Consider the following 22,653-nt stretch of genomic DNA (forward strand, 5'->3'; position numbering starts at 1 on the left):
AAATGAAGAATATCTTTAATTTAATGAGAGAGTCTGTAAATGAGGAAAACTCCCCTGAGAATCCTGGCAGGACTATTTCTGTATCCCGGTTAAGCACTGCATATGAGTCAGTGGAATGATTCAACCTATAAAAAGATGATTAAATTGTCAAAAGCAGAATTTACTTTTGAATGCCAAGCAAGGTACGGATCTTTTAGGAATGCATGTATTAACTCTGAAACCTAATGGGCAGTAAAATCATTTAGGACTATCATTGTCAAACACATACATAATGAATAATTGTGTATCACAATGAATATACATGTGTATAAAATACACTTTACAGTCCAATTCCTCAACTCAGGTGTGAGAGTTAGAATATGTATGCTTTTGTTCGACATGTTGGTGGCAATATTTTGAATGATCAACGGGAACTAAGGGAATTTCTTCAAAGTAACCATCATTGACTCTATAGCAGTAATGTGCACAGTGACAATGAAGACCAATTAGGCTCAACTTGCAAAATGAAGGCTCTTTTCATGCCTTCTGGGTTTTTTTTTCTGGTTATACTGCTTGCTGCTCTCACCCTCCTTGAATAGTTGACAAATTGTTGCAACAGTGTGAAGCACATATGTCAGAAAGACCTCCAGTGGTGTTTAAACATGGCCATAATTCACCATATGACCACCACCTTGTGTGAATTCCCCCAGTTATTTTAATGGACATTCATTATTCAATATAGTTGGTTGCTGAATCATACAGTAAGACTGGTTTTTCATTTCCTTTTGAAAATATACTACATTGTATTTTTACTGAACACTGATGCATTTGGTGCCTTCTACAAAAACTGGGAAATTTGCCAGGTGTTGCTCCATGAAAATGATACATTTGTTACATAGTTATCAGACTAATGGCAAGCCTAAGATATGTGTGGTGATGGATCTATCTTAATACACCAGATTTTGATAATCATAAAGTCTTTGGTCTTGACAGAAGTCTGATTTTGACGACTTATCCCATGTAACAAACATTACATTTTCATAAAATGGCCCCAAGGATTTATTCTCATTTCCTTAAACCATCAATCAAGATGAGACACAAATGATATTGCTTAGCCCACCATTAGCATTGCAAGCACTGTGGGTGTCATCAATACAGTCTGGGACACCATATTCAGGTTTCACTTGTCATTTAGGGGTCTTGAGGGGCTTCAACCTATTCTCCTCTGCTCACATCCAGTCCCTTGGTTGCACACTGTCATTAAAGAAACATTTTGATCCCTTGATTTCATAACATCAGAATGTGATTACTGTAATCTTTCTTGGGCTGGGTTGATGAAAGTATTAAACCCCAGGTCCAAGAACCTGCTGCCTGAGTACTAATGGGTTCAGAGATAGCTGATCAGATTACTACTTCTGTACCTCTCAGTCAGCATTGGATACCAACATGGAAGTCAATATAAGTGATCTTGCTCACATACACACAGCACAGGATTAATCCATTGTGGTAGATTATCTAATATCTTTTATTCGGTGCATGAGAACATCTTATAACTGAGAATGTAGTAATGCGCAGTATGTCTGTCATCTCACAAGGTCCCTGCTGTTAAAAAACTACCATCTGGCACTTTGCACAGTCAGTTTAATTAAGGTCTCTAACCCACAAAAACAAGTGTAACTGCATCCTGCTTAGTGCTTTAACCGACAGAGACACTCTGATTGGAAGACCAGCTTCTCCTGGCAGGTACCATCTCTCCGGAGCGTTGACAAGCCAGACATACTGTATTGGAGACTGTAATAAAAACATTACCCTACTCTTTCGTTGTCTCAGAGGTATTCAACGTGTCACATTCAAGTATGGCTTTTATACTTGGTGCAGACATGTCAGCTGTAGCTTTATGAATCACAGTATGATTGATATCCATCAGAGGTACCACATAAAGGACACAATGTGCTACAGCAGAGTATCAATTTCATCCTCAGATATACAGATTGACCTAGGTATCACTCTTCTTTTCTTTACCGGATTGTCTTACACCAACGGGCATACTGTGTGTATATAATGCAGGCTAGAACAGCAAAGTGTCTGTGTTATTATAAGAGCTAATGCAATCGGGTGGACTGGCATTGCAGTATATTGTGTAAAGTAACTGCTTATTGACAGCAATATGTTACACACTTGATGGGGGTGGGGGTTGAGTTGTTTAGGCGGTATTTATTGTGAAATTATTGTGTCTGAAAAACAGCAAAACACAAGTTGAACTCCAGTGCCCAGAACAGTTTCGTGTAATTGAAAACAATGTATTTGACAAATTACAAGTACATATACAGCAGTTTAGCGTCAATCCATCTTGGATAAGTATGTGTGCATGAAATAGCACAGTAAAAAATATACTTTACTTTCATTTTTACCATTGATTCTGCTTTTCTTACAAACATACTTTAAAAAAAAAATGAAATATGAAATATAATTACCTGTGAAAAAACAGCATTATAATTGTCAAGCTTCAACTCCAGTATACAATATATGTAGGTAAGGGACTGTCAATATAGTGCAAAACCTAAGTGGAGAAGAAGGGACCAATTCCAATGAAAAAAAAAATACTTTAAATAAATGGTCTTACAAATTACTTTTCACTGGTACTCTCAGTTCCGACAAATACAAAAGTAAACTTGATCCAACAGATAGTAATTTAAATCCCAAACTAACTCAAAATGTATCAACACACAGTTTATTAACTATGAGCATCTACATTATATATCACTGTGGTTGACGCCTCATTCATTCAGCATTGTATCATTCTGTGATGTCATAGTTAATTAACAATCTACTAAAATTCTGAACTACGAACTGGCTAGATATGCCACAGCGTGTGTAGAAACATAATAAGCATACACAACACATAGCAACTTGAGTTAATAAACATTGTTTTTACGTAGTTCTTATCACCAGCTTATCATCACTTGTTTTTCTTTTTCAGCACTCTTGCTGGTTTTATGATGACATTTTAAAAACTCACCCTAAGAACCCTAACAAGCATTTTGAGTAAAATGATAAGTGAAACACTGTGGAGAATATCATACAATTATAAAGCTATTGGAGTCTGTTGTATCATGCACATCTCTAATAATAATAATAATAATAATAATAATAATAATAATAATAATAATAATAATAATAATAATAATAATAATGCCTATCAAGGGCCTCAAATCGAAACCAAAGCCTTTTAAACAGTGCAGTATTTATCTTTGTAAATATGTATTAAATCAGTCTCACATTTTGCAAATGTGAAAAGTTCTGTGGTGGTACATAACCAATCAGTGGTGATAAGAGGAGTTAAATCAGTATCATGGGGCTGGTTTAGAGAGTAGGGGGTTGAAAAAAGCTTCACTGGAGTTCCAAAAGCACTCTCTTGTAAGCAGTAGAACCTCTGGAGTGGTAATTCCAACCCCCCAGCCTTTTCAAAGTAGAACAGGACAACAAGTATTTGTTCAAGAACTAAAGCATTACTGTAACATAAAGTCTGGATCAAAAAGGTTTAAAGGGACAGTCCACATTTAAAAACAGCTCAGTGTAGGGGTAAGCAACCATGGCTCTTTCTGTCATTTCTATTGCAAGACTTTGCTTCAACCAGTTTAATTGGCCCTGCTGAACATAAACTAAATAATTAGGCACCCCTGGTTGAAACAAAGTCATGTAATGGAACGGGCCGGATTGGAAGAACAAAGGCTCTCTTGGCTGATGGGATAATGTATAGTACATAAACCTTAGTCTTTATGACTTCCATACATTGAATTACCTTTGCCACTCCGAACAGCACATTCAGCAGACTGCCTTCGGCATGGGGCTGTGAAAAGGAACAGACAAATCTTCGCAGTTAAAGAAAATGCACTGAGCATGTTTAAGTAACTCACTCAAGCAGGTGCTTTGCCAAAAACGATTCGTCAGTAAGTTTACTGACCTTACATACCAATATAAGGCCTACAGTCATGGAAGTTGGTGTCATGCCACATTATGAATCGTGGATGTCACATCTAGGCCCCCTGCTGATAACTGGAGTTGTGTCAGCTGTATAGAAAAATACTTCAGTTTATGGCCTGAGACTATTACTTTTTGGACATGATTTTATTACAGCAAGGTGTTTTTTGAAACAATATGTTAGTATCTTTCTTAATCACATATACAGTACATGTGTATTTGTGTAACACAAGGGTTTTACAATAGTGTTTTAAGCTAATTACAACATACCAAGATTTCAATGCATTGCAGTACTACAGTAAAATAAGGCATCTATTAGTGACATAATACTGAACACTTTTCTAGCAGGAAATTCACCAATTTTCAAATAAATGTAATTTGTGAAGCACAGTCCTGTTGTATTTTTTCTTAATAAAAGTTAAAATTCCAGTCTCAAGAATAGCCTATACAAAATGCAAGAAGTCTACTGATATCACCTAATATTAATATATCTTACAGTCAGAGTAACATCATTTTTGGAATCTAGTCCCACCATAGTTTAGTGTTATTTAAGAGATGACCACTAGATGGCAATATTGCAAAAAAACTGAATTACCCTTTGGATTTTTATAAGCTAGTGTACCATTATTTATATATACTGTTTGAAAGGAGGTATCACTACAGTGTACAAAATTGAAAAAAAAAAAGAAAACTTTTTTCTGTATGTACACAAAAGGTTTCAATGGTATATAAATATGTTATTTCAGGACATTTCAGACAAAAGCCCTTCTTTTAGGCTGTGCAGAAAGAAAGGTAAACACTGCAATATTATGTTATATTTAATATGTTTAATAGAATAAGATATATAGGTGATTGTAATTGTATTTAAAAGTGCTATGTATTAGTTTTCAATGATCATTGCAATAGATTGAAATATACATTGTGATATTTACATAATGAACCAAGCATTGTTATTTAACAAAGTGAGAAAGATACATTTCTAAAACATCTATACTCATTAAATCATTAAACATGTTGGCAATTATTAACAAGGAATAACGGTTTATTACAATACAATGTTCCAATTAAATTGGCACTAATATTACATTAATACATTATTATTATTATTATTATTATTATTATTATTATTATTATTATTATTATTATTATTATTATTATTTGTATGGCTGGATTACCTTCTTGGATTACCCAAATTTAATTTAGCTAAATTAGTCTAAGATTAGTGCTCATCTCTGACAAAGGGACCAATTATTTTAACCCTTTGTTTTCTCCCCAATTGAAAAAGTCTGATTATGTTCCCTCATCGCTGCAGGGGGGGCTCTCAGATCCCATGACCAAGAGAATTGCCTTTTTATACCCAGGAGCTTGCGTCTCTGCTAGTTCCATATAATATTCCTACTTGGGAGTATTCGAAGAGTTCTCAGTAAAACCGAGGAACTAGCAGAGTTGTCAGATGTCACTTTTACAATTAGCTGCAGCTCATTAGTGTCAGCAATCTTATTCAATAGTGCATTCTTTCACTTAAAACTTCATCTATAACCCTCAGTATATTCCAGAGGCTAGTCTTCTGAGATGTCCAATTATGATGGTTAATTATAAATTATAATTAAATTTCTTTGAATAGAACAATGGTTAAAGGCGTTGTTGAAGTTGTGACATGCGAGAGGTAGGATATGGAACACACATTCACAGGTTTCTTACTGGAAACCCAATGGTATTTAAAACTGGTGCACAAGTTCATCAATTAGATTAATGTAAGAATGCATACAGTGAAGGACTTAAAATTGTTCCAAATTTCTGAGATATTGCCTTAAGATGCATGCTTAATGTTGTTGTCTGTATTGATTTCTGGAAACCAGGAAGACATAAAGGCAGGTGGTGACGTACAATTGGGGCAGCATATCTGGGCTGGCAAAGGCAAAGCAATCCAATCACCTTCTGCTTTGAGTAAAAGAGTTTAGTTGTTGTGTTGATGTGCATTGTTTGTTCAATATTGTGAAGCATTATATTGGGTAATAAAGTTCAACTAGTTCCAGCTGATCAGATTGTTGTTATCCCAATGAATAGACCAGAATATTTACCCACTGGCATGGCATACATATGTTCATACATAATAATAATAATAATAATAATAATAATAATAATAATAATAATAATAATAATAATAATACATTTAATAATAATACATTTAATAAATAAATAATACAAATGTAGTAAATGTAAATCAAAGTGAAAGTGCACATGTGTTTGGGGGGAGTGCCTTCTCCTAATTGTATCAGTTAGAGAGGAATAGCCCTTCCTTGTGAGAGCTACTGTATGTGTAAATAGCATTCATCGCAGGATTAGTCTTTAAGTGGGTGGTTAGGAGTGTGGAGAGCAGAGGTGTGACATACGGAGATGGGTGGAAAATGTGGACATGTCTTTGAGAATTGTATTGTAGTGTGTAAGAGACGTCATTTCTCACAGTTTGAGCAGCCAGAACTGCATGCGCTGACATATCTTATACAATATAGACACCCTACACACAATCTATTAACATATATAACAGAAAGAGATGGGAATAGAGGGAAACATGAAATTAGACAGCAAGGTAGAGATGACAACAGATTCTTTGTTCAGTGGGCTGGTAGCAATCAGACTGGGTATCCAAACCTCCGCCACTGAAACCAACCAATAAACCTGGGTCAGTCGCGTCTTCCAGATTGCAATAAAGAAAAGGATCCAGACCACGAGGAAAGTAGCAGGTCGGCACTCTGCTTGGCGTCCTATTACAACTGCCAAGTTCAACAATCTACAAGATCTTTGTGCCAAAGGGGTAATTGGAACCATGCTGAATACTTTAACATGCTCTACTGTTCACTGCCTTGATGAAACACTGGAGGAAGGTACACACACCAGAGTTTTAGACTCTACAGTATACACCAGGAAGACTAAGCTGTATTTGACCTTCTGCATGACAAACACACTGTTGCTGATAGTTATGAATACTGTACTTACTAAACCCTTCTGTTCCTCAATGTAGTCACCAACAAGGTCTTCTTTTAAAACAAACAATACAGGTGAGTGTGCACTATTGTCAGACAGCTCTTGATATAAATGCAGCCTTGCATATGCTCTGATATATCTCTTTGTGTGCAGAAGAATTAACTATACAGGTGAGCAATGTTTTATAATGAAAGGAGTAAGCAGTAAGGTGAAATGAGATCAAATATAGGATTGCATAAGGTGTAAACAAAAATTGGGTGTATTGCCTGTACAGTAGCTTGTTTTGAATGAGCTATAGGTTAAAAGCACTTGCAAGGCACATTTATTCATTCAACATATGCAATAATGAAGACATTCTTGCCAACATAAAATACAGTATAAATCAAACTACACATATTCAAAATGGGACCGTGCATGCAAGCTGCTGTCATAGAGAAACCAGAGCATCAAAATCAGTGAGATTTGAAAAAATAGGTGTGGAATTTTTTGAATAACGCAATAAAATGAATGGTCATTTCCCTTCTTTTAGGAGAGAGACTTAAAATGAATGCCAAAGAGCTGGCAAAACGATTCAGACTCAGTAGGCCAAGCTCTGACTCAATGATCTAGATCCTGTCCAAATGACAGAAATATGAGTTGAGCCCTGCTAGATGTTACTATGCTGATAACGCTGTCCTTCACAGCACCTAGCTTCCTGTTTCCCAGACCAGGAATCATTAGCTGGGATTATACACATAAAATATTTAAACATCTGAGATTCTAAACCCTAATTCATAGCACTGCAACTGGGTCCATTAACAATGAATTGCTGAATTGTAAAGATCAACTGATTAAATCAATAACAACAGTTGATGTGACTCCAATTTTACAGATTTTACACTCCAATGGATCAGCATGAATGATCAGCAGGTAGTAAGTTCACCAGAAATGTGGTAATCTTGTTTTAATGTGGATCACAAACCCCCTCAGTGTCTATTTACTGACAGGTACAACTTACCTTCCACTTCATGAATGAGGCTGCTTTATTGCAAACGGGAATGTTTTGAATTTAAAGAGCTTTGGCAACTCACTTGAGAGTGACATAAACATAAACACAATATGAACTATGTACACAGCTCAATATTCAGAAGGATATTATATTAAAAAGTCATAGATTTTAAAAGTTATCATTTCGATGTAAGATGTAACTACTGCAAATGTCAGACGCAGTGGTTATTATGAGCTAGATATTTGACTGTGGCAACAATTAGGTGTCCCGAGAGAAGGTCAATTATCTACATGTAATGTCCACTGTAGAGGGTATTAATGCTATTAAAAACTGAACGAATATGAGTGTGTATTTCTTAAATTTGCTTTTCTATCACGAGGCTGCTTTAAATGTATGTCACAGCTTAAAACATGTTTAAAAATGCTGGAATTTGTTTAAAAAATAACATAAATGATATCACATGTTTCTCTTTAGAAGTGTTAGTGCTTTCATAGTTTGCAGGAGCTGGAGGCTCAGAAAAGGTTTCTGCAATTTACAGAATTTATCTGTACTGGTTTATCTTGTACACAAAACTCAATAGATTCCTTAATATATTTTACTTTCGCTTTATTTGTTTTACCAAGCTTGGTACTGTAAATCAGCATTTTATTCTCAGAATATGCTGGGTAAAAATGTTCTCAATTGAGGTTTCATTTACATCCTTATATACAGACGTGCTCAAATTTGTTGGTACCCCTCCACAAAAAACGAAGAATGCACAATTTTCTCTGAAATAACTTGAAACTGACAAAAGTAATTGGCATTGTGGCAATGTGCCCCGCCCCTGTGTGCATATTATGTGTTGTATGTTGCGTGTGTGTGTTAATGTTGGTGTATAGATTGGTACACGGGATATAAACGGGTCTGTGTTTCACGTGTATTTAAAAAGTGTAGATTTGTATTTAGGCACGAGGAGGGCACAAATCACTTCACGTGCTGATTAAAAGTAATATGTGAGCACGGGGTTGCACAGAATTAATTCAGGTGCTGGGATTCAAGTGAATAATTAATTAGTAATTGAATCCCAGCACAACAGTATATATAGATGCACGTTTCATTCACTCAGGGTTGGGTGTTCGGTGAGTGGAGAACGGGAGAGAGAGAAGGAGAAAGTAAAAGAAAGCGTAAAGATAAGTGTTATCACTCACCGTGTTTGTTTGTCTCCGTGCACCGTTTGTTAAGTGTCTGTTCGTTTTGTTTACCTGTTTATTTTGGCCGCAAGTGCCATGTCCTGTGTTTTTGTGTTTCAAACCGTTTATTTTCTGTGCTGTTTATTAAATGCTGAGCGAAAACATTCGCTCAGCTTCACCAAACCACACATCTCTGTCTGTTTATTTCCTGCTTCTGGTCTGACGCCACCCACTCCGGCCGTCTTTGTGACAGGCATTCACCATTGTTTATTCCATATTTAATAGAAATCAGACTTTGATTTTGATTTATTATTCAACATAATATTGTAAATAATAAAACAAATGAAAATGGCATGGACAAAAATGATGGGACCGCTAACCTAATATTGTGTTGCACAACCTTTAGAGGCAATCACTGCAATCAAACATTTTCTGTAGCTCTCAATGAGACTTCTGCACCTGTTAACAGGTAATTTGGCTTACTCTTCCTGAGCAAACTGCTCCAGCTGTCTCAGGTTTGATGGGTGCCTTCTCCAGACTGCAAGTTTCAGCTCTTTCCATAGATGTTCGATAGGATTCAGATCAGGATTCATAGAAGGCCACTTCAGAATAGTCCAATGTTTTGTTCTTATCCATTCTTGGGTGCTTTTAGCTGTGTGTTTTGGGTCATTATCCTGTTGGAGGACCCATGACCTGCGACTGAGACAGAGCTTTCTGACACTGGGCAGTACATTTCGCTCCAGAATGCCTTGATAGTCTTGAGATTTCATTGTGCCCTGCACAGATTCAAGGCACCCTGTGCCAGGCGCAGCAAAGCAGCCCCAAAACATAACCAAGCCTCCTCCATGTTTCACTGTAGGTATGGTGTTCTTTTCTTTGAAAGCTTCATTTTTTCATCTGTGAACATAGAGCTGATGTGACTTGCCAAAAAGCTCCAGTTTTGACTCATCTGTCCAAAGGACATTCTCCCAGAAGGATTGTGGCTTGTCAATATGCATTTTAGCAAATTCCAGTCTGGCTTTTTTATGTTTTTCTTTCAAAAGTGGAGTACTCCTGGGTCTTCTTCCATGGAGCCCACTTTCGCTCAAAAAGCGACGGATGGTGCGATCAGAAACTGACGTACCTTCACCTTGGAGTTCAGCTTGTATCTCTTTGGCAGTTATCCTTGGTTCTTTTTCTACCATTCGCACTATCCTTCTGTTCAATCTGGGGTCGATTTTCCTCTTGCGGCCGCGCCCAGGGAGGTTGGCTACAGTTCCATGGACCTTAAACTTCTTAATAATATTTGCAGCTGTTGTCACAGGAACATCAAGCTGCTTGGAGATGGTCTTGTAGCCTTTACCTTTACCATGCTCGTCTATTATTTTCTTTCTGATCTCCTCAGACAACTCTCTCCTTTGCTTTCTCTGGTCCATGTTCAGTGTGGTGCACACAATGATACCAAACAGCACAGTGACTACTTTTCTCCATTTAAATAGGCTGAATGACTGATTACAAGATTGGAGACATGTGTGATACTAATTAAAGAAACTAATTAGTTTGAAATATCACTATAATCCAATTATTTATTATCTTTTCTAAGGGGTACCAACAAATGTGTCCAGGCCATTTTAGAATATCTTTGTAGAATAAGCAATAATTCATCTCTTTTCACAGCTTCTTTGCTTTATTCTATGACATAGCAAAGGCATGCAAGTATAAATGATAAAATAGCTTTTAATTTCATCACTTTTCAGGAGGAATGAAGCATTATTTCAATGAGCTGTAAGGGTACCAACAAATTTGAGCACGTCTGTACCTTTCTTGAAAATTGGGCAGCACATCACCGATTCTCAAAGACTGGAACCATCAAACCAAATAATAGCACATAATCTTCTAATGCTGAAGGAAATGGGTCTGTAAACATTTGTCTAATCATACAAAGAATAGTGTTGGTGGAATAAAAAGAACTTCAGCTTAACAGCTTCATTCCATTCCATGACATCTCAAATACCTCAATTATACAGTCTGCAGAGACATCCTGCCTAATAGAAGCTAGGGAGACTTAAAAAGTGACAGAATGGGAGCATCCTAATGCAGTGAAAAATAGAAGAAATAATGACCTCCCACTGTGACTCTCTTAGTTCCCCAGCAACGTTTCTCTATTGGATGGAAAAAAATACATCAGTAAGAAATACCACACAGCACAAATGTAACATTTCTCACATCCACTTGTTGCATGGAGTTTTGCAGCTCCAGGTTAATGGTTATTCTCTGGGGTACCAGCTGAACTAAGAGAGAAGACATGATTGAGAGCACTTTTGAGGCCATCGAGTTTTCAAACGTCACCAGGATGTGATGACTGCAACATAAAATCATACTGTATACAAAGTGAATCTAAACAACAAGAAGAATACATTAGTTAAGGTAACTGCGATATGTCATACCCTAATCAAGATGCTCTTTAAAGCCAATGCAGAACCTGCTTGGTAAGCAATGTAACCAAACCTGAACAGAAGTTATGTGCTCAGGCCACTTGATGCTGTACAGCCATGGTTCAATCATCAGTCTGTACAACAGAGTGACACACACTATAAGGACTAATTTAAAGTTGACACAGCCATGTCAGCAGTAATAGCAGTAACATGTAATAACAGGAAGGTCCGCTAGGCAGAAATAAGAGTCCAGGAAGAGCAAAGATGATTTACAAACGACAAAAGTACAAGCAGAGACCTGCCAGAGTGATAAAGTAGAACTGCACATGTGAATGCTTCCATGGCTAGAGGCAGTGACATACAGTATCGATCTGATCTGGCAACACATTCTCAGGAAAAGCAAAAGAAGAAATCCTCGCGCCCATCGGAACTGGACACAGATTTAAGGTAAAACCTATAAGAAGTGAAGTTGACAAACATGTATTCTAGTGCCTTCATTGGTGTAATGATATAGACTGTATGCTTAACATGATTTAAAAGCTGAGAATCAAGCAAACAAATGATGAAATAATCAGATTGCAATTGAAAAAGATGCATGGATATATTACAACACAAAAATAGAAATACTGGCGAATACAATTCTGTTCTTATGACATTACAGTATGTCCTGGTGGGAATTGTAAATGTATTAATAATATGAGAATATTGCCAATGGGGCTGGTGAGGGGTGCAAACACATGTGTTATAGAGAAATAATAAAAACATATACACTGGAAGACAAAAAAATAGAAACAAGAGAGTTACAATGTAGCCATATCTGAGTTGAAGGCAGGCTAAACTTCTTTTTGAGGGATGTCCCTCAGAGCCCCTTTAATGCCAAGCTCTTGGAGTTGTGGACTTCCTCTGGTGGTAGATTTTACCTAAGCATGAATGCAATTGAAGCATCATTGTAAGATCCAACACATATCAGCCTGACACTAATTGTTGTCACAGTGGTCACTAAGTCACTCTTTGAAACAAAAAGGCATACATTCGCTGTTACTAATAAATGAGGTCAAATGTCTGAGGTATGCTGTGCTGCTAAGTCATCATGTGTTGAATTTGTGTACAAACAGACTGAAGTAATTTTAGATCACATCCACATGTGAGTAAAAGAAAGCACAAGTGCCAACAGCAGCTAAGCTGCGGTAAGAGGAGTATGTTCAAAACAGGGGAGCCTCGGGGGGCGGAGGGGAGGTTCAGCAAAAACACTGATGATGGCGACACACAGATACCCATCATTTGAAGAGTCAGACAAAGCACGGGTCACCCGCCTTTTGGAGCAGTAAACACTTTAGAGACTAAGCCAGCAGATATAAATTCTGCTAGCTTTAATTGTTGGCAAAGCTTCAGAAGCAGAATCGGGGTTATTGTGTTACTTTTTAGCAATGGCCTTAAAGCTGAAAGGGGGAATAGGGATAATGCAGCAGGTCAATGTTCCATTTCCAGAGAGTCAAGCTAAACTTCAGGTTTCATGAAAGATTAGCCTGAGGTGGCAGGCCTGGATAGATGTGTATGAATTGTGTAGAACCTACTGATAAAAGAGATGTCAAGGATTTAAGGATGCCACAGACAATGGAAGTGAACCAGAGCCTGTCTGTAAAGTTACTCAATTAAACCACACAGATGGTCTTTGGCTTGTCAGTTACATTTGCAGCCACTAGAGGCAGTAACCAAGTGAAGTACAGAAGTGACTTTTAAATTATTTTCTAAAACTGACACATGCCTTGCATACTTGTTTCAGATTTTCTAAACAGTTTCTTTTCAAACTAAAATAACATTAAAAATCCACAACTTGTATGTTTAGTTAGACTGACCTGGGGTTGGCTGCAAAGCATGGTAGCATGCTGTAACAGTTTTCCATCCTGCAGTTACCAGCAACAGTAGAACATTTCAATTGCATAAAAGGTGTTGGAAGGGTTTAATGAGCAAATATGGTAGATCATACAGTAATAGTTGAAAGTTTTACCATGGATGCAATACTTTACCATTTCAAAATCTATGCAGCAGGTGAGTCTTTCTCGGTTTTGAGTTTCAGTGTAGTTTCTCTTTAGGTATTCTGTAGTAATGTTTCATGAGTAAAGCAAAGTCTGTCAGAGGCTGTGATATTTGAATAATGATCGGCATAACCTATAGCTAACTTGCAATGTCATTCAATCACCTTACTGTAGACAATTAGCACAGGATTTGACATCAATTGAGCAATCTGAGAAAAGAAGGAGACATGCAGTGAAACTGTAGAGGCAATAGAAGACAGAACATGTGCTTTTTTCATCATTCTTTCTAATGTACTTATGTACCTCAAATTTAGTGTTATTGCATTTTAGAAACACACATTTTCAATTACATATAAAGTGTTCACTGAAATGGAATAATGCTATCAATCCACATTGTTATAACTGGAGAAGCAAGACTTAATAAATTCCCACTGTTTTCTTAAATGAATTAATTAATTAGATACACTTACTCTTAAAATTGGCACTTCAGTTGGATTGGAAGATATGAAAATCAGAATTGTGTTAGATGAAGGGACAAGGATTTAAGAATCACCAAAATGAAATTAAATGTTTAATGTACAGTAGTATAATTAGCATATATAATGTATTTTAATCAAAAACAACAATTCCAAATATGCTTAATTGGAATTAACCAAATCATCTCACACAGAATTACATCAATGCATACATATGTTCCCAATTTACATAATAGACGTATGTTTGCCAATAAACAAATTCAGAAAGAGATGTAATTAGCTACACATCATACTTTACAATAAAACATTCCAAACAAGACTTAAGAGCTTTGTAAAACTGGTAATACAAAACTATGTAAAATAGGTATAGCTGAACTTGAAAACTGCTTGAATATAATTGAATGATTTGTGAGTAGTGACAGAACACATTCACAGTCCTGTGTTCTGATTCTATGGTAACTCAAGATTAATCTGAAAATAGATACAACAATAATAACTGACATTACCCTGGGTTTCACTTCCTCATATTAATTAATGTATATGTCATTAATTATGGTTACGAATAATGACACTAAATGTCATTTTTTCCCCATTCCGATATATATATATATATATATATATATATATATATATATATAGATAGATAGATAGATAGATAGATATTTACCATCTGATAAAAAGACCTTTGATATGACTGTACCACATCACATAAACAGTATGTACTACAGTTTAACATGGTTTATAATGGCTTGTTAAAGGGTTATAGGATGGCGAACGTCTGTGTGTGAGTCACAAGTAGAGGTGGATCTAAAAAGGTGTGCTCCAATTGGTTAAAGGATCCTCAGTGGTATACAATACAGTTTATATCATCTGTTAAGCATCTATAAATTGTTAATCATGTTTTATTGATTTTACTCTAAAAACTGTTTATGAGCCTTCCTCAAGCAGCCAGTGGGAGAAGTAACAATGCCCAAATCAGTTTTCTATGCTTAAACACAAATAAAAATGATAAATGAATGAAAGGACATGTTTTTTTAAGGGCCAGTATTAATACATTTTTAATTGTTACAGAAATGTGTGCCAACAAAACATCATTTTGTGTCACAACAAATAACATGTCAATATTATTCCCCTGCTCCTAAATTCCTCCAAATAGGTTATTTCGGAGGCCAGTAGTATTTTTTTCAAACTGTAATCAATGAATTAAGAATGCCAAAGAAAATGCTTCAAAAATGCATAATTGTGCTGTTAGTTACCTTTGTTAGTTCTTAGTGGCAAGTGTTTTATTATAATTAGTGAACAAAGATTAGAGATTTTGTATTCATCACAAAAAAAAAAAAACTGTTTTTTTAACTGTGTTTATAAGATTATTTTAGGTTAAACAGCTTTGAGTTTACATTAATCAACTGCAAGCTTGATTGAAATGATCAATGTAGTATTTAAAATAAATAATAATATAAAAACACTGCTAAATGAACACAGCGTTTTTAGGTTGGGTAAAGAATACTAACCCATTTTTAAAAAAAGAAATTTAAAAGCCAATCACCTAAATTACAGACAGCCTGGTGTTAAAAATGCCATCTCACATTGATGAAAGTAAAGTGTAAGAGGCAGTCATATAATTTGATGTGGCAATCAAGCGAAACACTTTCCTGCTTTTAACAGAGAATTTACATGTACAGGGGAAAATCTTCTCTCTTGAAACTTTAATACAAGAAAATAATCAAGGCAATTACAGTTTAAATCAAATCTTTAAAACTGTTCTGTATGTTCACTGAGTTACATAAACACCCGTATGTTAAAGTTCAAATGGATTCTATAGAATGCATTAGGCTCAACTGTAGCCAAGCTACACACATTTGCACATGTCCAAAATATTTAAATTGTGTATGTCTACAGGTAAAAAACTGACATAGGTGTGCTTCTTTTGTAGTGTACCTGAACAGCAACCCACTAAGTGAATGCAACTGTGAAATGACTCAAGCATGGCCCTGCAGCGACTGAAATATTAGCTCTAATGATCTCACTTTGACACTCAATAATCAGAAAATATATTAGAAACAGTCTGCCATTCTGAAATACTTGCTGATAGAGCGAAACAGGGAACAAAAGAGAAGTCAACTTGTTTAAAAAGTATATAGCTAGACTGGTCTTCATAAGACAACTTGCAATATTTAAGCATTATATTACATCAAATGAAAGTAGTGGCAATCCACAGTACTACTTACCCTCTTGAAGTATGGCATTATCCTAGCACAACACAGGCTCATGTGCTGATAATTTATCAGTTGTCAGCGATATCAGGTGCAGAGATGGAAATGACTCCAATTTACAATGTTTGCAATCATTCACATTCTGTCCTGATTTTTGTTTGCTCCGATATTGTTATTTTCATCACTGTCGTCTTGCTTGCATTACATTAGACATCATGTGATACTTTGACCTCTCAGTTGTGGACTGCACATGCTTCTGTAATCTAGTATGCTATACTTTCTATCCACTAATGATGGCCGGTGTCTTTTAGAATGGGACCCCAGAGTGGCTCCTCATGAACACCTGCTTCCGTTAAAACTTTCCCAATTAAACCTCTTTAAATGACAGCAAGTTTGTGACTGTTCCCTCTTTTCAAAGAGCCAGCTCTCCTACATCTTCAGCATACAGTACATGTGTCTGTGCTCTGGATGTAACTGCAGCTAGTACTATAGAAACCAACCCTTGCATATTGATAGATAGCAAGGGGATGGTTCAGACAGCTAGCCTCTTGCCAGAAATGTTCCTAAACACTTACAAATTCTATCCACAGACCAACACAGTTCAACCCATAAACTTACCCATGTGTGGTACCCCTCATAACAGTTTCCATATTTAATGTTCCCCTAAAAAATCAACTATTACCACATGCAAATTACCACTAGTGATCATGATAAGATATTGAAACATTTTCAAACAACACATGACGATGCCAGCTCTGCAGTCAAAAAATGGAGGAACAACTTAATATTGCATTCAGTGGTGCCACTGTGATAATGTTACACAGATACGGTCTGTCTGTATACAGTATATATATATACAAAACAATCATAGAGTGGACATTATAGTCAATGTAGTCAGATTCTCAAAGAGAAGCTAAATGTCTAAATGTTTCTCATTTTGTCTACCCTTGAAAAGTTATGTCTTTGTTTTTGGAAAATACAGAAGCATCTAGCATACACAAGGAAACATTGTGTTTTTTTTGGTTTGTTTGTTTTGTTTTTTTAACACAGTACGTGGACCAAGCAAGGAGATCAACATGATTTAAATATATATATATATATATATATATATATATATATATTTAGAGTGTAATATTAACATAGTTGAATTGTATTATTATTATTATTATTATTATTATTATTATTGAACAATGTAATTGTGCTGCTTAGGAGAGGTCATATCAATGCACTCAATACAAAAATATATTTAAAAAAAAAAAAAAACACTAGGATGAATCTATATTTCACCAAATGTGTAGGTGAGATCTTTAGTTGATATCACCTCTCTTTTAAACCTTTGAAATCCCAGGGGAAAGACAACCAGTGAAATAACATGAAAATATGGATTTCATGTAGTTTTAGTTGGTTGAAATACTTGTTTTGTGTGAAAACTGTACTGCACACAGCAATAACCTATTTCTTCTGTATAGCAGTCTACTGTGGTGCCTCATTTTTTAAATGGATGATGCTGACATTTGAATAAATGTCTTTGTTCCTATAAAACATTACAGAATGGTTTAAATGCTGTGTTTCCTTGTCATCTCCTTTTTTCCAGTGAAGGCTCTTTTGAAAAGTTCAACGTGACATCAAACAGCATCTCTACAATGCTGTGGTTGGCCACTTTGTGAAATGTCGCTGAACAAAAAGTTAAGATAATACGGGACAGACAAAAGAGAAGTTTTTCCTTGGTTATGAAGTACAGTTTTCAATTGTGGCAGCCTTTTACTTTGTGGAACCAAATAACAACTCTGGTTAAGTGAGTAAGCACTGTCTTGTATTCAAGCATATTGACTGCAGTATCTTTGTCTAAATCAAGTAGATAGGAACCTTTCTTTCAAAACTGTAGTCACAGCACAGGCTGATCATTCATTGGAGGTCAAATTAAGAAGCAGAAGGATGAGTGAGAGTATAAAGCTGATGTATCAAATGAGGCATTATAAAGTTAAGGCTAGTCATCCATTGCTGAGACAGTAAAGTCATATTCTCAGTGGAACTGACAGCCCAGTTTGTTAACATTCCCTGGTGATAGTTGGTTTTGTCCTGCTGCATATATGGAAACTTTGTACAGATATAATACAGGCTTGCTGCATAAATACTGTCTAAAAATGTAAAAAAATATTTAGTACATCTGTAAAAATAAAAATAAATAAATACATATGGAAAACCAATTCTATGAGATTTAGATTCCCATAGTCAGGTATATTTCAGTGTGGTTAATAAGAGAAAAATAGCTTGGTGTTGCAGGGATTTTATATCAAACTGATGAGAAAACTGATGAGTACAAATCAGTATATATATATATATATATATATATATATATATATATATATATATATATATATATATACACACACACACATACACACACACACATTTAGCGCACTGACAGGTGTGTAAGTGATTCATTAATCAAGTTCAAATGAGAAAATGTGCTTTTGTTTTCTGTATTATTTATGTATTTGTGCATCTATGTATAAAGACAATAAAAAGCAATGTAAAATATAGTCAGCATCATTTTATTGCCTACTAAATACAAATTGTTAAAATATACATGAATAACACATTTTAAGAAATCCATTAAAAATAGCATTTGGAGTCTTTGAAATTAGAAATAAAACATTTCTTCCAATGAGATCCCTGTACTGTAACATTCGAATCAGCTGGGATAAAAGAGAAGATTGGTGGTTATTATAAACTGGGAGGCTATTAAGTAGTGAATCATTCTGCTTTATTGCTGATCCATTTTCTATTGTTTAATGGTTTGAAGGAATTCATTCATTTGTACTTTGTTACTTTTGTGAGTTATACATTGAGCATTTCTTATTCATTATACACAATTCCTTTACAAGTAGCAATTTAATGGTGAATAACTCATTTGTAATACAAACATACATGTCCATATCAAAAACTGTCTAAAAACAATTATTGTGAAGGACATGCACTTTACATTATGATGACTAAACATGGCTTCAAGCATCCTCTTGACCAAACAACTGGAACTAACACTCTAATTAATTTATCATATATCTTATAAAACTTATTTTTCAATGCCTGATCTTCTTAAAAAGATGAATGCACCCATATTACATACTGTTGAACATTTTAAATTCATCAAGCCAAAAATGTTTTTTTTTTGTTTTTCCAGATTAGTATTTATATGGGTGGCATTATTCTACACATTATTTAAAAATAAATAAATAAATGCAAAAAAGACTATCATCAGAATTACTAGTAAGTGGTCATCAGTACATTTGCTACCAGGCACTATAGCCAACAAATAACACCCTGGGTGGTGGAAGCTTCTAATACTTTGTTAGTATTAAAAGCATATTTGAAGTCAAACCATATGCGTGAGTGTATGTCCTTGGTACTGCTGCTGACCACAAGAATGGGGGCTGGTGGACATGAAGTGACCCGAGGGGGATTCTGCCAGTATGGGACTGCTCAGCTGTTACTTGATGAAGTACCTGCAGAACTGATGTTCACCATAAGGCCTGAAACCAGCTTGTCATCCCGAGAGAACTCAGATGCCCTGAATCATGTATAATAGGTTTGTATATTTAATCCACTCTTCTATTGAATGTAGAAATACAAGTATGTTTCATTTCCTGTACCTAGATTTGTAATGTTTCTTGGTATCGGTATATTATGGATTTCTTCAAATCAAAAGTTTGAAATTGGAAAACCTCACCATCACAGAAAAACCTAACCTAAATGATTTTTCTTTCCAATGCAAATTGTTCTGTTCAGTATGAAATGCAGTTCCCCAGTTTCACAATATATACCCCTGGTGATAACGTGCTGGTGTAGTGCAGCTCTGTTCGAGATTTTCATATAGATCGACACTGCACATTGTGGGGGGGAAGGACATTTAAAGACTGAGGAGTGTAGTGGAGTTATTAAAGCTCTCGGGTGCATTCCAATTCATTGTCACTGTCAAGAAGTACATTTTAGGGCAGCAGTGTGGAGTAGTGGTTAGGGCTCTGGACTCTTGACCAGAGAGTTGTGGGTTCAATCCCACGTGGGGGACATTGCTGTTATACCCTTGAGCAAGGTACTTTACATAGGTTGCTCCAGTAAAAACCCAACTGTATAAATGGGTAATTATATGTAAAAAAAAAAACAAAAAACAAAACAAAAAAAAAAAAACTGATATCTTGTAATAATTGTAAGTTTCCCTGGATAAGGGTGTCAGCTAAAAAATAATAATAATTTTGCCTCAATGGAAAGTTCTCTGTCACTTTAGGGCAGACTTCAATCTCACCAATCGAAAATGCCCATGCTGGTTTGGATGGCTTAGTAGTGATTTGCCTCCACTTGGAATCAGATGTGGTTTAATTTTGTAGCCTTCATAATCACTGTAACTCAATCCAGTTGTATACATCTAGTTACTTGATCACTGTCACTTCATAACCATACAATTTATAGTGTATAGCTCTTAATTTTGTATTGTGTTTTTTTTTTTTTTTAAATGTACGTATTCTCCAGTGAACTTCACCTAACCATGGATTTTTGTTACAGTCACAGATAATGTGGGTCGCTAGGAAATCTACTGTATTGTTATCTGGTGTTACAAATGATATAGACACTAGCTGAATCAGTACATTCCAATCTTAATGTATACCGCAATTAGACTGAGAAATGACAATGCATCAAAGTTTATAACTGATTTGTTAGAAAATGTAAATACAATGTGTGGCAGGATATCTATCGTTAAATAATCAACAACAGGAGTGATGTTGTTGAACCCATGGAATAAGCTGTAATAACTGTAAAGTCTTTGTATGGCCTGATTCAGTAACAGTATATATGCCAGCCCTTGATCTTTTTTCATATCTTTCAATTTAGCTTCAGCACAACATGGGTCTCTCGTCAAAGATTAACACTCAACCTATTTCGTACCAGTAGGATCATGCTGTGGTCTGGGTTTCTGGCCTTACGAATGTTCCAGTCTGTTAACAGGGTGGAATAGTCCTACACCTTGACTTTCTTTTCATCCTGTGTGATTGTGAGCTGACATGTTTTGGGATGAAGCATTACTCTGCCCAGTCCTAGTCTTGGTAGCATCTTGGAGTGCATGGACAGTACTATGTTTCTGAGTGTTTTAAGCAGGATAACTCTCTATCTGTGTCCTCTCTGTGTAGTCACATAGTATAAATAGCATAAGGTTATATGGCTCTGGATTGCCGGTAGATTCATACCAATATCACTTATACAGCTCCCATCTTACAAAGATTGCTTCAGCAGAAAACAACTAAAACTCAGAATGCCTCAGACAGTCTGTGCTGACCTTGAAGTCTGAAAATCAGACTAGAGATATACTACCTTCATTTTTTTTTAAATAAAAGTCTAGCCACAATATAAGTCATGTACCTATTGAATTATATAAATTGGGCCATTATAGAAGGGAACAAAATGTGTTATGATTTCAAGCAATGAATAATACAAACCATTAAAATTAACAAAGGATAAAGGCTTAGCTATGAAATACTGTTCATCCAGTATGCAGCATATTTCTACACTATCTTCTTTTAACAGCTTTCAGCTTTTTCTTATCTTAAAAATAGTGTTGATTACAGTATTATTTCATAGACTGAAGCACTCTGCAATTTAACTTCATTGAGTTAGTCTGTAGAAATACCCATAATAAGACTGAATAGCCTACTTTAAATGGTACCGTTTTTAAATGACTACTATCTCTAAATGAACATTATTAGACCCCAAATCACTGTCTTTGACTTAAGTGCAAATATAATTCATTATGTTATGTAGGGTTCTGCCCTTTATCTAGGGATTATGCGTTTTAAGAAATTGTATCTTATCATCTTGGGACGCTTACAAGTTATCAGCACATACAATTATTGGCTACTAAAACAGGCTTTGATCATATAGGAGGTTCAGTTGTCATTTAAAAGGGCTCAGCTTCAAGACCTACAAGACTAACAACTTGTTTCACAAATTCCTATTAGCACTAATTTAGACTACCGTACCTAAAGTAACATTGGATAGTCCAAGATCAGTACCAATTGCGTCTGTGAAACCAGCTGTTACAATCTCACTGTATTGTTAGTTGTACAGTAAAGTAAACCCCCAATACACAAGATCCAATTGCTTCCAAAAGTCTTCTCACATCATTAACCTGCCTTGAATACCAATATGGAAAACTAGCAAAGAGGCTTAGTCTTACTATCAAACCTGTGGTGCAGTGATGTCCACTATCTATTTTATAGTTTATTGACATATAGTAGCAGTAGACCATCACAGAGGCCAGATTCTTCTCTGAAAGGAAAACAAAAACACCAATTCAAATTTTAAAATGAATAAGAAAAAAAATGAAGCCTGGGTAATGCAAATGAATTTGTAAAGGAGCAGT

Source organism: Acipenser ruthenus, chromosome 25, assembly GCF_902713425.1.
Source record: "Acipenser ruthenus chromosome 25, fAciRut3.2 maternal haplotype, whole genome shotgun sequence".
NCBI lineage: Eukaryota > Metazoa > Chordata > Actinopteri > Acipenseriformes > Acipenseridae > Acipenser > Acipenser ruthenus.